Genomic DNA, 14,531 nt, shown 5'->3' with positions numbered 1-14,531 from the left:
TGAAATTGTGTCACTCTGTCTCTCCTGCTCCTCCCTACTCCTCCACCATGTGTGTGTGTTCAAACCAAACACACACACATACACACACACACACACACACACACACACATACTCACTCTGTCTCTCAAATAAAGAAATCTTTAAAAAAAAATGGTTGGAACAAGTAGTAATACTTCTACAAATTTTCATAATCAGATACTTTTAGTCTGATTGTTCTGTCCTTTGCACTTCTAGAAAAAATTATATGACCCTAAAAGGTTATGGCTTGAACCTAAGCTCAGATTTACAAAATAAAAGTAGTCCAAATTATCTGGGACTTTCTTTATCTATATTTGAGGGAAGAACTACACCCTCCTATTGTGCTTGGTTTGGGAGGACTGACTTTCACAAAGGAGGGTTTGAGTTCATCAGAGACCGTCGTAGTTCTTGTCTAGAAAGTTGGAAAATTTAAATCGACAAAGTCTTCAGAATATGCTGGCCTGAACTGAAAGGAGGGTAAAATGTAAAATGCACTGTTTTGTATGCCAGTGTCTGCTATATAAAGCTGGGTTTAACATACATTTCCTAGAAAGTTTAATGGATATCGATTATAACCTTTTTATTCTACAAATGTATTATAGTAAAAACTCACATAAGTTATCTATGATCAGTCATTTAGCTATGTAGAAGACTGAAAAACAATGTATTCTTTTTTTTTCTTTTAAATATTTTATCTATTCATTTAAGAGAGAGAGAGAGAGCATGAGCAGGGGAAGGGACAAAGGGAGAGAGAGAGAGAGAAGCAGACTCCCCGCTGAGCAGAGAGCCCGAGGCAGGGTTTGATCCCAGGACCTAGAGATCATGACCTGAGCCAAAGGTAGATGCTTAACCAACTGAGCCACCCAGGCACCCCAAGAATATATTCTATAAATGTATTCCACACTTTCTAAAGTGAAAATTTGGTAATCAAGCTCTCATTAAACATGAGATTTACAATGTACTTAGCATGCACTGTGTACTTACACCTGCACACAGTGGGATTCTTCAATATTTACTTTTTTTAATCAGTATGCCTATCTATAATAAAAATATGTGTTCATCTTTCCAATAAAATTCTCTTTAAAGACCACCCACTCCTCCAAATTCATCTCTCAAAAACCTGAAACCATTTAAAACTGGAAGTATTAAATGCTATTGTTTTCCATTTGTGAGATATCCTTTACATTTCGAGGTCATAACTATTATGACAATTTGTAGTCCTCACTCTTTGTTTATTCTAGGACCTAAACAGAAAAAAAGATCTGGGTATTGAATTTGTCTGGTGGGCTTACAATGGCCACAGATGTTGATACTATTAATAAAACAGCATAGCATGGTTAGTCATCTCAATGAAATACCAAGAATATGATTTTGTTTACCAAGTAAAATTAAATGCAATTATTATAGTGATATAGAAGTAATATAAAATTGATACAGATTATAATGATTGAATAACATTTTTCCTGTTTCCTCTTGTGCTTTTCCTTCAAGTTTAAGTAATGAATTAGTATCTTTTAAATAGTATTTTCTTCATTGTTGATAAAGTATTCTCAAAAAAATAAATAAATAAAACTTCCAGAATCCTAACCAACCAAAGAAATGATATGAATTTAACTATCAGGGGAATTTTTCATCATTTTGTTTCTTTTTAAGATGATCTTTTTCTCATGCCCAAAGTAATTTATACACTTATATGGGACAAAGCATCAAGAGGAAATATACAGAACATTTGAATGAAGAAATAAAGAAATAATCCTATATGGAAAGAAAACAATTGCTTAATACTTCTGTCCTGCTCTTATACAGTTAGCTTGGAAACTGCTGGGAAAGGAGGTGTTAATTAGGCTGAAGAACTGAGCTAAATGGCAAATAATATGTCTGGTTATTAAAAAATCAAACTTTAACACATACATAGTAAATTTTTCTTATTTGAATTATCAAATAATATACAGCATTAGATAGTCTCTACGAAATTTCCCAAATCAGTCAAATATAGAGTTCATAATTTCTCATAATAGGAGACTTAAGGTAAATAAATCACTATAAATTGCTGGGTTTTAAGCTACATTACATTTTTTAAAAATTAAAAAGTTGACCATTTCAAAAATATCTCAAAGCAAATATGGATGTAGCATAAGCAGCTGGATTACTACATACATGGCTAACATGATAATAATGTTTTTGTGCTTCTAGAGAGAAGTATATCAAAGATGTCATGGTGGGAGATGCATGTTAAAAGGATATACAGGCAGAAAGATAAATCACACTCTGATACCTTCTCTCATCTTCATGATCTGTTTGTGCTCTGACTTGAGCACCTGGACTGATGGAGAACTTGGAGATTTTCAGAGGGAGTTCCTAGCGTGTCACCACCTCTATGTTTGCATGGGAAGGAGAGGGAAGGGATGATGACTGCAATGTGAAGAGAATTTTCTAAATTTTCAGATATATGCTCAATAGTCAAATACTACAGCAGCACAAAACACCTGCTCAGGGAAAAATTTTGGAGAATGAGTTGCTAATTTTTTTCTTCTACTTTTTTTTTTTTTTTAGGATTGTTTGACTTTTCATTTTCTTGCTTTGTACAGTGGAAGCTAAAAACATTAAGATTACATTAAAACATTAGAACATAGACTTTAACTTTTTTCAACATGTTTTCTCTGTAAAATTTTTGTAATGTTTTATTAGATTTCCTCTTAGGCAGTTAGTATTTTTTATGTTACTACAAATAGTATCTTTAATATTTCATTTATAAATTGTATATTATACAGAAAATAGTTTTTTAGCTATTTTATACTTCATACTATAATCCTAAGAAGAATTTCAAATATTCTTAGGCAGTGATAAAATTAAGATAAAAGAAAAAACTAAAATGAAGTAAAAGTTTACTAAAAATAAAGTAAAAGAACAAACCATTAATAGCGGAAAAAATTATTTGTAAACCCTGTAGTATGATACCTTATGTATAAGATATTCCCTATTGAAAGAACTATTGTCATCCAAGGAAAAGGGTTCTTATAACTAATAAACATATTTCTCTTTAGCATAACTGGAACTTCCTCAACCTAGTCATATAGATGACATTGCATTTCTAATAGTAATTCAAATTTACCGTTCTTACCTCTACCTGGTAATATGAGGATTTCAGCAATATAAAAATGGCTCAGCCCTCATTCCATCCCTCAGCTCAATTATTCTGCAGTTTCCAGAGGGCTCACAATTCTATACAGTCCAACCAGTTCCTTCTAGCTGGTGCCATTGCTCTTACTAGTTGGGCCACAATTCTGGAAGGACACTTCCAGAGACACTGAGAAGACTGTGCTCAATGTTGGGAGAACGCTTCTCTGACCTGTGTTTTCTACTCTGTTAAGAACTCAAAACCTTGATGCTTATGCATCAAAATTTTTGAAAGCTTTAGTTATAACTCCTCTGCACTTTATAGAACTCAGTTGGGGATGAATGAGAAAACAAATCTAAATATTAGAAATTACAATAGTCCCAATTAATTATTGAGATATATCTTAATAATCACCCATAATTTTCCCTACATATGTCCAATTGATCAGTCAGATTTTATGTAAATATACATGATATTATATCTGATATATAGTGTGTGTGTGTTTATGTGTGTGTATGAGACATGGTATTGCATGAAACTATGCAATAGACATGAAGCAGATTTAAAAAAAAAAACTAACAAATTTGTATTGATATCCCAAAGCTCATACAAATAGAAAGGGAAACCCTCCCACTTAGGCAAAAGTCTGCACGCCTGTACACACACACACACACACACACACACATTCGTGTGCAAGTCATCTTTTTCTAAGATGTTCTTAGAAAAAGACTAAGTTGTCACTTGTAGTCCATAATTTGAAAGCTATTGCTATGACTTTCACCTCACAGTTTCCATCAAACTAATGTCTGAAGTTCTAACACTCAGAGTTATTTGTCCTAAGCTTGTACGCTCATGTTACACTGAAAATGAAATGACTGATTAGGAGCACCCTGAGCTACTGTGGCCAGGAGTCTCTATAAAAGACTTACAGAGGAAGAGTGATGTCAGCCATACATTAACTCCAAGAAGGATTCTTCTGCTCATCAAAGCTAAGTCAGGAGCGTCTTCCTGCACGGTGGTGAGACCCAGTTCTGCCCGACTCCACAGCAGGGGCAGAATGCAGAGGCAGTGCCAGGGTCACCTGAGCACTCAGGGTCACTGAGTGCTTAGATAAAGTGAAAAAGGAATGCTCTTGATATACAGAAACAGAAATAAAGTCAACACTGTGAATGCGCAGCAGGCATCTTTCAGAGCAAATTGGAGGGAACTAATGTTCTCTAGATTTCCTTGGATAACATTCTGGCATTCAAATTGAACTTTGAAATTCTGCACTAAAAGGCATTATAATGGTACTTTCTCCTAAAAATCTAATAAATCTATAGTAAAGAGATTTTAAAAGCATAACCTGATAAGCAGGGAGGGATAGCAAAGGATGCAACAGAAGATGAAGGTGAGAGCAGATGATTGATACAGAGTTTCTAAGAAAACCGAACCTTATTCAGCAAGTGAAGAAAGTTTACACCACAGAGTGTTCAAAAATGTCATGGATCTATAGCACCAGATACCTCTGTAACTGGGGAGGCAGGGAAGCAAAATGTCAGGAGGATTAGGTGAAATGGCATTTAGACTGCCATTTCGGACTCTGGGATAAGGCTCCCTCTCCCTGTTCCTTCAACCTCACTATTTTTTCTGGAAACCTACTCATCATAGAAGATATAATGAGGAGTCTTTGTTGGTAAATTATGCTAGACACAGTTGAAGATCTGCATTCCAAACCAAAAATAAAATTAGGGAACATATGACATTTGATTCTATATCCCTTCAACAACTTAACTCTCAAAAGGCTGACGTTCAAACAGTGTCCACATGGAATACTGGGAAAATTTTCACTGGGAAATCTGACAAACCCAAGAGAAAAGACCTAAAAAGGCAGATATAGAGAGTTTCCAACAAATTTCTCATCTAGATTACTTCGAGTAAGTTTTCTCAATAGTGCCTATTTTTTGAAAATAAAAGATAAAAGGTGTTGGCAAGGATGTGGAGAAATTGAAACCCTTGTGTACTGTGGGTGGGAATGTAAAATGGTACAGCCATTATGGAAAACACCATGGAGTTTCCTTAAGATATTAAATATACAATTACCACATGATCTGGCAATCCTACTTCTGGGTATTTATTTAACCAAAGAATAGTATTCCATTGTATGTGGATGGACTATATTTTGTTTCACTCGTCAAGGAAAAAAATAGTAAAATATTGGCAAAGTACTTATACATTAAAGAACACTATCTTAAAAACCAATATTAATAAGAAGAAAAGTCAAACTGATGTTATGATTTATCTACAAAGAGAAGAGACCACTCAAGAAATAAAAACCCAAGCAAAAATAAAACATAGGGCAAAATGCTCCACCTTGGAATTATTCAAGGAAATGCAAATTAAAACAACAAATGCATATCCTATTTCAGTTATCAATTTAGAAAAGTGAAAGTGGAATTGCATTACTGCTGACAAATGAATGGGATGAAAATTGCTTTCTCATTCCTTACTGGTGGGACTCCAAATTGATGCACTTTTTTTTGAAGAATATAAATTATCCTTTAACCAAACAACTCAAAAATAAAAATAAATGCTTAAGAATATATTTACAAAGATGTTTGCAGAAATATTTCTGAGGTGACAAAAAAAATCTTCAAAGAATTAAAGAATAATTATATGAATTATATCACAGTTGCTCTATGCAATATTAAGGGCTTATAACAAGATATCTTTGGAAAAAGAACTTTATTTTTGATTTAGAGGAATATTAATATCAAGGTGAATTCTTGCAGACTTGATGAAGCAAAGTTAGAATGTTTACAGATTTATTCCAATTCTTAGAAAATAGAGGGAAACCGTGTGTTGGAGAATGTGGGACATTGGTCTGATGGGTCATGAGCAATTTTGGTTTTTTTCGACTTACATTTTTGGGAGTAGCCCTTTACATGTTTTCTGGGTCTTCTGTCTGAATTTCCAGACTTCAGAATTCATTTACCACTCAGCTTTCAGTAGTGCGTTCACAGAAAGACCAATGACTGTAACAACCACTTTAGGAAACTTCTTTTAGAAAATGAAGAGGAAATATCCAAAATAAGAGCAATAGCAATAATGAAGATTGAAGCAGAAATCAAGGAAATAATAAACAGAAAAACAATAAAGTTATGTTCCCCAAAACTGGTTCTTCGAGAGGATTAAAAAGATTGGTCAACTACTCTCCAGACTTGTCAGGAACAAAAAAAGAGGACACAAATTAACAATACCAAGAAGTAAGAGACTTGTCTTTATTTCAGAATCCACAGAGCTTAAAGTGATAAAAGAAATATTATGAATAACTTTATGTCAATAAATTTGACATTTTAGATGAAATGCAAAAAACTCCTTAAAAGACAAGAATTACCATAGCTAACTGAAGAAGAAATAAACTGACTAGACCTATAGCAAATAAATAAATGCAAAATTAAACCCCACTGAGATAGCAGTGCTCAGCTATTTAAAAAGCCAGCTGTATAATTGTTTTGAGGATGTGGAACAAGAGGAATTTTCATACACTGAAAATGGTATCCCCACTTTGAAAAACAGTATGGCAGTTTCTTAAAAAGTTCAGAAACATACCTAAACTTATGATTCAACCTTTCAGGTATTTATCCTAGAAGAGAAATGAAAGCATCATATGGCCACATAAAGACTCTCACATGAATGCTCATGCAAGCTTTATTTTTGATGCTCAAAACCTGGGAACAATGTAAACATCTGTCAACTTTGAATGAGCAAAGAATAACAAATTGTGATATATCCATATAATAGAATGCTACTTAGCAAAAAAGTGAATGTCCTACACACTGCAACATGATGTCTCTTGGAATAATTGTGCTGAATGAAATAAGCCAGACAAAACACTCTATTATTTTCTAGGAAGTAGAAGTGGATATATAGTGACAGCAGATTCATGGTAGCTGGGGAAGGGAGTAGGGAGGAGGATAGGGTAAAATTCCCAAGGAGCAGGAGGAAACTTTTAGGGATCAGGGATGAGTTTCTTACCTTGATTGTGAGTTTCACAGGTATATACATTTGTCAAAACTTATCACTTTGTACACTTTCAATATGTGCAGTTTATTATGTATTAATTATACCTTAAAAGGGGTGTGTGTGTGTGTAAGTGTGACTCATGGAGCGCAGCACAGTTGTCATAACTATGTGGCATATTTATACATAAATGTCACACACATGCCACATGTATGTACATACATTCCTACATGACATATGTATATAACTTATTGCATGTTATATCTATCTATCTATCTATATATATATATATATATATATATATGTCACATATACATGGCAATTGTGCCACAGCTTGCTGAGTACCATGACAGAAAGATCATACTTAGGAGTATGATATCAGGAGATACTCCTTGCCATCATCTTGGGAGATTTGCTGCAAAAAAAAAAAAAAAAAAATGCTTTCTTCAAAGACTTGTTTTTCCTCCTGGAAACTGTGATCCCCAAAACAGCTCAAGCCATACTTCAAGCTAGTGGATATGGAGAATAACTCTATATGTGATAGGAAAGCAGGCACTCTCCTCTCTTAATAGGCAGTGGAAATCCCTGAATCAAATATCAGAACCACATACACGGTTTTCAACTGTGTTGAACTGAAACCATTTTACTACAAAATTCCAAATATGGCCCAATTATTATAATACTTCAATTCTGCACCAAAATTCCTATTTCAGGTTTTAGTCATTAGAGAATAATATGAATACATTAAATGCAAATATCCAGAGTCCCAGAAGACATCAAAAAAAGAGAAAAGGCCTCATGATATGCTTCTGAAGAAAATCATTAGCAATAAAAATTATGTCTAATTTACATGGCCAAACAATCATGGGCTCAGTAATACTTTATTTCCAGACATTTTAGAAGCTAGATTGCTAAAGCCAACATGAGAGAAGACTTTTTTTTTTAAAAAAACAGATTGTATTATAGATGTTGCTTATAATTTTTGCTGCGAGGGTAATTTTTTTAAAAGATTTTATTTATTTGACAGAGATCACAAGTAGGCAGAGAGGTGGGCAGAGAGAGAGGAAGAGAAGCAGGCTCCCTGCTGAGCAGAGAGCCCAATGCGGGGCTGGATCCCAGGACCCTGGGATCATAACCTGAGCCAAAGACAGAGAATTTAACCCACTGAGCCACCCAGGCACCCCGAGAGTAATTTTTAAAATAAATAAGCACTGTAGGGCAATCCTAGGCCAGCAGGAATATGTTGGGTCATTTACATACACCATATACAGCTGGTTCCTTGGATTCTGAATAGGAAAAGCAAACAGGGCTTGTAACTGGGGGGCTATATGCCCCCTTCATTGCCCTCCTAGGCAGATTTGGTACATTAAGGCCCAGAGAGGACCAGAGCTGTGTTCAGTTCACAAAGCAAATAGTAGTGCAGCTAGGAATCTAACTCACTTATCACCAGCCTTTCCCACTGTTACCTCCTGGGGGGAGGTAAGTTCAGGAGTGGGAGCAGTCATCCTGGGGAGAGCAAGGAACAGCCTAGGGATTCAGAGTCAAGGGGTCGTGTGATATTATGATTTATAGTAAGAAATACGTATTTGGTCTTCATCTGCATTCCTGGCACAGTACCCCTGAAAGACTTGGGATTTTCTAAGTTATGAGACTGATAAAGAGTACCTTTTACTATGTTAATCCAGTGCCATTGGGAAGCTTCTAAGGATGGGGGCTGGTTGCCAAGGAAACCAGCAGAGTTGTTTGAGGGTTGGAACTTCCCATCCCATTCCCTGACGTCCAGGGAGGGGAGAGGCTAAAGGTTGAATCAATCACCGATGGTCAGTGATTTAATCAAACATGCCTGTGTCGTGAAGTCCCCATAAAACCCATAAGGATGGGGTTTGGAGAGCTTCCGGGCTGGTGAACACATGGAGATGGGAGAGTGGTACCTTTGTAGAGTGCGTGGAAGCTCCACGCCCCTTCCGCATACCTTATCTTACCCATTTCTTCCATCTAGCTGTTCCTGAGTTATAATCTTTCATAATAAGCTGGTAATTCCATAAGTAAACAGTTTCCCTGAGTTCTGTGAGCCACTGTAGCAAATTAACCAAAACCCAGGAGGGATGGGTCATAGAAACCTCTGATTTATAGCCAGTCAGAAGTACAGGTGGGTTTGTGTCTGAAGTCGGGGAGAGGCAGGACAGTCTTGTGAGACTTGCCAACCTAAATAAGGAGGTAAACTGAGGAAAGCTCCAAAAAAAAACAAATTCACTTCCAGGAAGAGCAGAGGAAGTGCCATTCAGGACATGCCAACTGCAGCATGCTACAGGCAAGTCCATTGAGGGTTTGGGGTGGGCTATATTTAAGGGCAGAGAATGTAAAGGGAGGACGGTTCAGTTAGGGTCTGATCAAATGAAAGTCAAACACAGACCAGCCCTGACTGACAAGATGAAGCATGTTCAACAAGCCTCACTTGTCAAGTTGAAATGGCCTGTGCATCCTGGCCCCAGCAGCATCTTAGCTTTCCGTGAGAGAGCGGCAGCTGCACCTGTGAAGGACACTTCATTCCCCCCCACTCCATTGCCTGAAGGGGAGCCGCCTGCTCAGCGAGTCCTTCTGTCCCTGAGAGCCCCCGCAACGGGCCCGTTTCCTGCAGCTCTGCGAAACGGAAACCTGACAGTGAGCACAGGGCTCCTGCAGGTTCCACCTCCCGACCAGCTGTGCTGAACTGAAAAGGACCGTGTTTATTCTACTGCATGGGTAGATCTCAAACTGTTCTCATAACGCAAACAAATATTCCTCTTGATGAGCTCTGTTATGTTTTCACCGACAAGAGTTGTTACAAAAGGCCTAGAGGTTTGGTCAGCCACATGGAAAACTATGGACTGTTTAATGAAGCCACCCTTCTTCGGGGCCATGGAGTGTAAAAACGAGGCTGCTCATCAGACTGTCTGGGCCACTTGTCCAGATGGCCAGGATGAAGCTTTCTTCTCTGATGAGGCCAGTTAGAATCACACTGCTCACTGAGTCTGCCCCGCACAGACTGCCACCATCCCTGCGTAGATTGATCACCCTTACGGGATGTGGCCGTCTATCTAATATCGTGGGCTGGGCACAGGGTAAAGGACACCGTGTTCTTGATGCAGAGGCTACCACCACACCCCACACTCTTGCCAACAGTTGGCCTGTTGTCTCAAAGTGGGAGGGACCAAATTAAATGGGACTTGGCCCCCATCCAGTGCATGCAAGTTAATTATATTAGTCCCTGACACTCTCATCGAGGCTACTAATGGTGCCTCACTAATGCGGGCACATTTTTTAGATTGTGGAATCGCTGTCCCAATCCAGGCAGCTGACTCTAGTCACACCATTGTGGTGCCAGAAATTAATCCTTATTATGTGTTCGACTTTCTGAATCATTTGTAGTCTGACAATGGTGCTCCTTTTATCACAAAAGTCATTCAACAATTTTGACAATGCCCTGATAGGTATTTGATGGATCTTCCACACTGCCTCCCATCCTAAGGTGTCTAGTATTTTTGAGCATTGGAAAGGTTTCTTAAAAATCAACTCAAAAAGATTTTTTTTTTTTAAAGACTTTATTTATTTATTTGTCAGAGAGAGAGAGAGAGAGAGCATAAGCAGAGGGAATAGCAGGCAGAAGGAGAAGCAGGCTCCCTGCTGAGCAAGGGGCCTGATGTGGGACTTGATCCCAGGACCCTGGGATCATGACCTGAGCTGAAGGCAGACGCTTAACTGACTGAGCCACCCAGGTGTCCCTCAGAAAGATTTCTTATTGTATTTCCCTCACTGCCTCCACCTGAGTAAGGCAGGTTGGTCATTCAAAGAGCATCAAAAGATCAGGATGAAAATGGTGGTGGTGATGGGGAGGGCAGTGTATGTTGAAAATTTGGGATTCCAATCTGATGAACCCTGAGTCTCATGGTCCTTTCTCTTCCTTAATAGGAAGCCCAGGCTTGATGAGCTAGTGCATTCTCCAAGAGGGACAGCTGAACCAAAAGGGACTTTAAGGGATTCAAACTGAATTCTGGCCCAACCACCTGAGTTCTCTTGTTAAAAGCACATGGTTTTAGAATGTAAGAATAAAGACTCTTTGGTATACCATATAACAAGCATACTGTATAACAAACCCCCTACAGTGACCTACTTGGTCAAAATAGGAGATATACTGTGTCTCTGAAGATTTCATAGAATGTCGTCATCCTTTTTGCACCTTCTAGATGAAAGGTTTAGATGACAGTAGAGGATGGTTGGGAAAATGTGACATTATATACTACCATAGTAGGATATACAGATTTTGTAGCAGTGAAAAGAGAGCAGCAACCCTGACACCTTAGAAGAAATACATACCTTAGACTCAGAAGGTGCAAGAGTGGAAGGGGTCTTAATGATTTCTGCATTTCAGAATTGCTCTGGAAGTTGAGTTTTCTATCCCCTACCATTGCCTACCTGGCAATGATTGGATCACCATTCCCCTTAACTGTCCAAGAAGGCTACTGGAAATAGCAGGGGAAGGCCCCATCCCCACATCTCGCTAATCAACACTTGTCAATACATCTGGATGTCTTTCCCAGCCTTCTTCTTGTAGCTGTTGCTTTGATGCTCCATGGGACAGAGAACTATCCCCCAGCTGGTGGCATGTGAGAACCAGACAGATCAGGCAAACTGCCTTCAGGCAGTCTCTCCAAAAACAAGAATTAGACTCAACTATTCAGACTGAACTAGGAGCTAAACCAGCTGTGTGAGAGGTGCTCTTAGAGACACTGTCAACCTGTGTCTCCTGACCAACATAGGTCCCACTTGGAGGATTATTTTTTAAAATAATAATGATCATTATTTCTTTATTATTTCTTTATAATTTCACCATTATTATTTCTTTTAATTTTTAAATTTTTATTCAAAATTTAAGTATAATTAACTTACAGTTATATTAGTTTCAGATGTGCAATAAAATGATTCAACAATTCTATACATTACTCCATGCTCATGATGATAAATGTACTCTTAATCCTCTTCACCTTTTCACTCAACACTCCCTGCCACTTCCCATCTGGCAGACTAGTTTGTTCACTATATTTAAGGGCCTGTTTTTGTTTGTCTCTTTTTCCTTTGTTCATTGGTTTTGTTCTTAAGTTCCACGTAATAGTGAAATCATATGGTATTTGACTTTCTCTGACTTATTTCACTTAACATTATACCCTAGGTCCATCCATGTTACCTCAAATGGCAAGATTTCTTTTTTATGGCTGCATAATATTTCAATGTTTATATATACTACTTCTTTAAAAAAAAAGATTTTATTTAGTTATTTGAGAGATAAAGAGAGAGCATGAGAGGGGGGAAGGTGAGAGGGAGTCTTCCCCACCAGGCAGGAAGCCCAACACAGGACTCAGTCCTGGGACTCCAGGATCATGGCCTGAGCTGAAGGCAGTTGCTCAGCTGACTGAGCCACTCAGCTGCCAGGTACCATTTCTTCTTTATCCATTTGTCTATCAGTGGAACTTGGGTTGCTTCTGTAATTTGACTATTGCAAACAACGCTACAATAAACATAGGGGTGGGTGTATCTTTTCAAATTAGTGTTTTCATTTTCTTTGGATAAATACCCAGTAGTGGAATTATTGGATCATATGGAATTCTCTTTTTAATTTTTTGAGGAATGTCCACACTGTTTTCCACAGCGGCTGCACCACCTTACATTTCTACCAACTGTGCATTACGGTTCCTTTTTCTCCACATCTTTGCCATACTTGTTATTTTTGAGTTTTTGATTCTAGCCATTCATACAGATGTGAAGTGATATTTCATTGTAGTTTTGATTTGTATTTTTGTGATGATTAGTGACGTTGAACATCTTTTCATGTGTCTGTTGGCCATCTGTATGTCTTCTTTGGAAAAATGTCTATTCATGTCTTCTGGTCATTTTTTGTTGGATGATTTGTGGTTTTGGTGTTAAAGTTCTATAAGTCCTTTATATATTTTGGATATTATTTGGATAATGTATTTGGATAAAATATTGGATAAAATATCTGGATATTTGCATATCTTCTCTCAGATATATCATTTGCAAATATCTTCTCCCATTTGGTAGGTTGCCTTTTCGTTTTGTTGATGGTTTCCTTCACTGTGCAAAAGTTTTGTTTTTTTTTTTTTCATTTTAGTGTAGTCTCAATAGTTTGTGGGTTTTTTTTTTTTAAGATTTCATTTATTTATTTGACAGAGAGAGCAAGAGAGCATAAACAGGAGGAGCAGTAGAAGGAGAGTGGGAAGCAGGCTCCCGACCAAGCAAGGAGCCTAATAGGGGGCTCGGCTCGAAAACAGGTTCCTGGGACCATGACCTGAACTAAAGGCAGATGCTTAACCATCTGAGCCACCCAGGTACCCCTCAATAGTTTAATTTTGCTTCCACTTGGAGGATTCATACAATTGTAAACAACACTTTCTTCCCAAGATTTACATGTACCCTCTGATGGAACTTCTTATGCAAAATCCACCATTAACTTTCCTCCCTTCTTCAACTTTGTAAGGAAATTCAACCAATAATTGATATAGCCCTCTGATGACTGTGGAGATCTTTCCAAAATGGCTATTCTCAATTCCTTAGGGGATCTTCCCAGAAAGATAGCTGATTCATGATTTATAAGTACTAAGTGGGCAGTTTTACCTACAATCAGCGTCCTTCCATTAGAAAATATGATACAAATTTGGAAAATTAAACTACAGAGCATAAGACTGTTCATATCTCATCATAAACTCCTCATAATACAAGTCACCATTAATTGTGTCTATTCATGAATATAGGCTTGGCAGTAAATCTCTCTGAAAGACATGCTTTCACATTCCAGATGTGCCACTTAATAATGGAATGAACTTGAGAAAATTAGAAAACTTCAGTGTTTTAGATTTGTTTTATCCCTGAAAATATGGATAATATTACCAAAATTGAAAAATTACACAAAATTGTCTGGCACAGTTACTGACATACAATAGAGACTCAGATAATTCTCTAGTTCTCCTTCCCTCGCTTAAATTCTTTAGTGATACAATTGAAATTTTTAAATTATTTTTCTTTTGTCATTTATTATTTGGGACTTTAAGTACTGACTCTTTAAGAGGAAAAAAAAGTTTTGCCTATACTATGTGATGTGCTGAAAATAAATTGCACTTGGAAATCTACTGATCTAGATATAAATTGAGTTGCCATCACTTTTCATCAGTGTAAGCTTCAGCAAGTTACTTAAATTCCTGGACATAAAAATTAGGGATTTGAACTAAATGATCATTACTGTGCCTAAAATTTCTAAAAGAATAATATCTTTTTGAATACTGTGTGAGATTTCTAAAATATCTTTTAAGAGCACTGAGATTTATTTTTTAAGGATCTGGAAGGG

Source organism: Enhydra lutris, unplaced genomic scaffold, assembly GCF_002288905.1.
Source record: "Enhydra lutris kenyoni isolate GAN:26980312 unplaced genomic scaffold, ASM228890v2 scaffoldscaffold2, whole genome shotgun sequence".
NCBI lineage: Eukaryota > Metazoa > Chordata > Mammalia > Carnivora > Mustelidae > Enhydra > Enhydra lutris.
The sequence above is the reverse complement of the archived record's forward strand: the minus strand, read 5'-3'. Positions refer to the sequence as shown.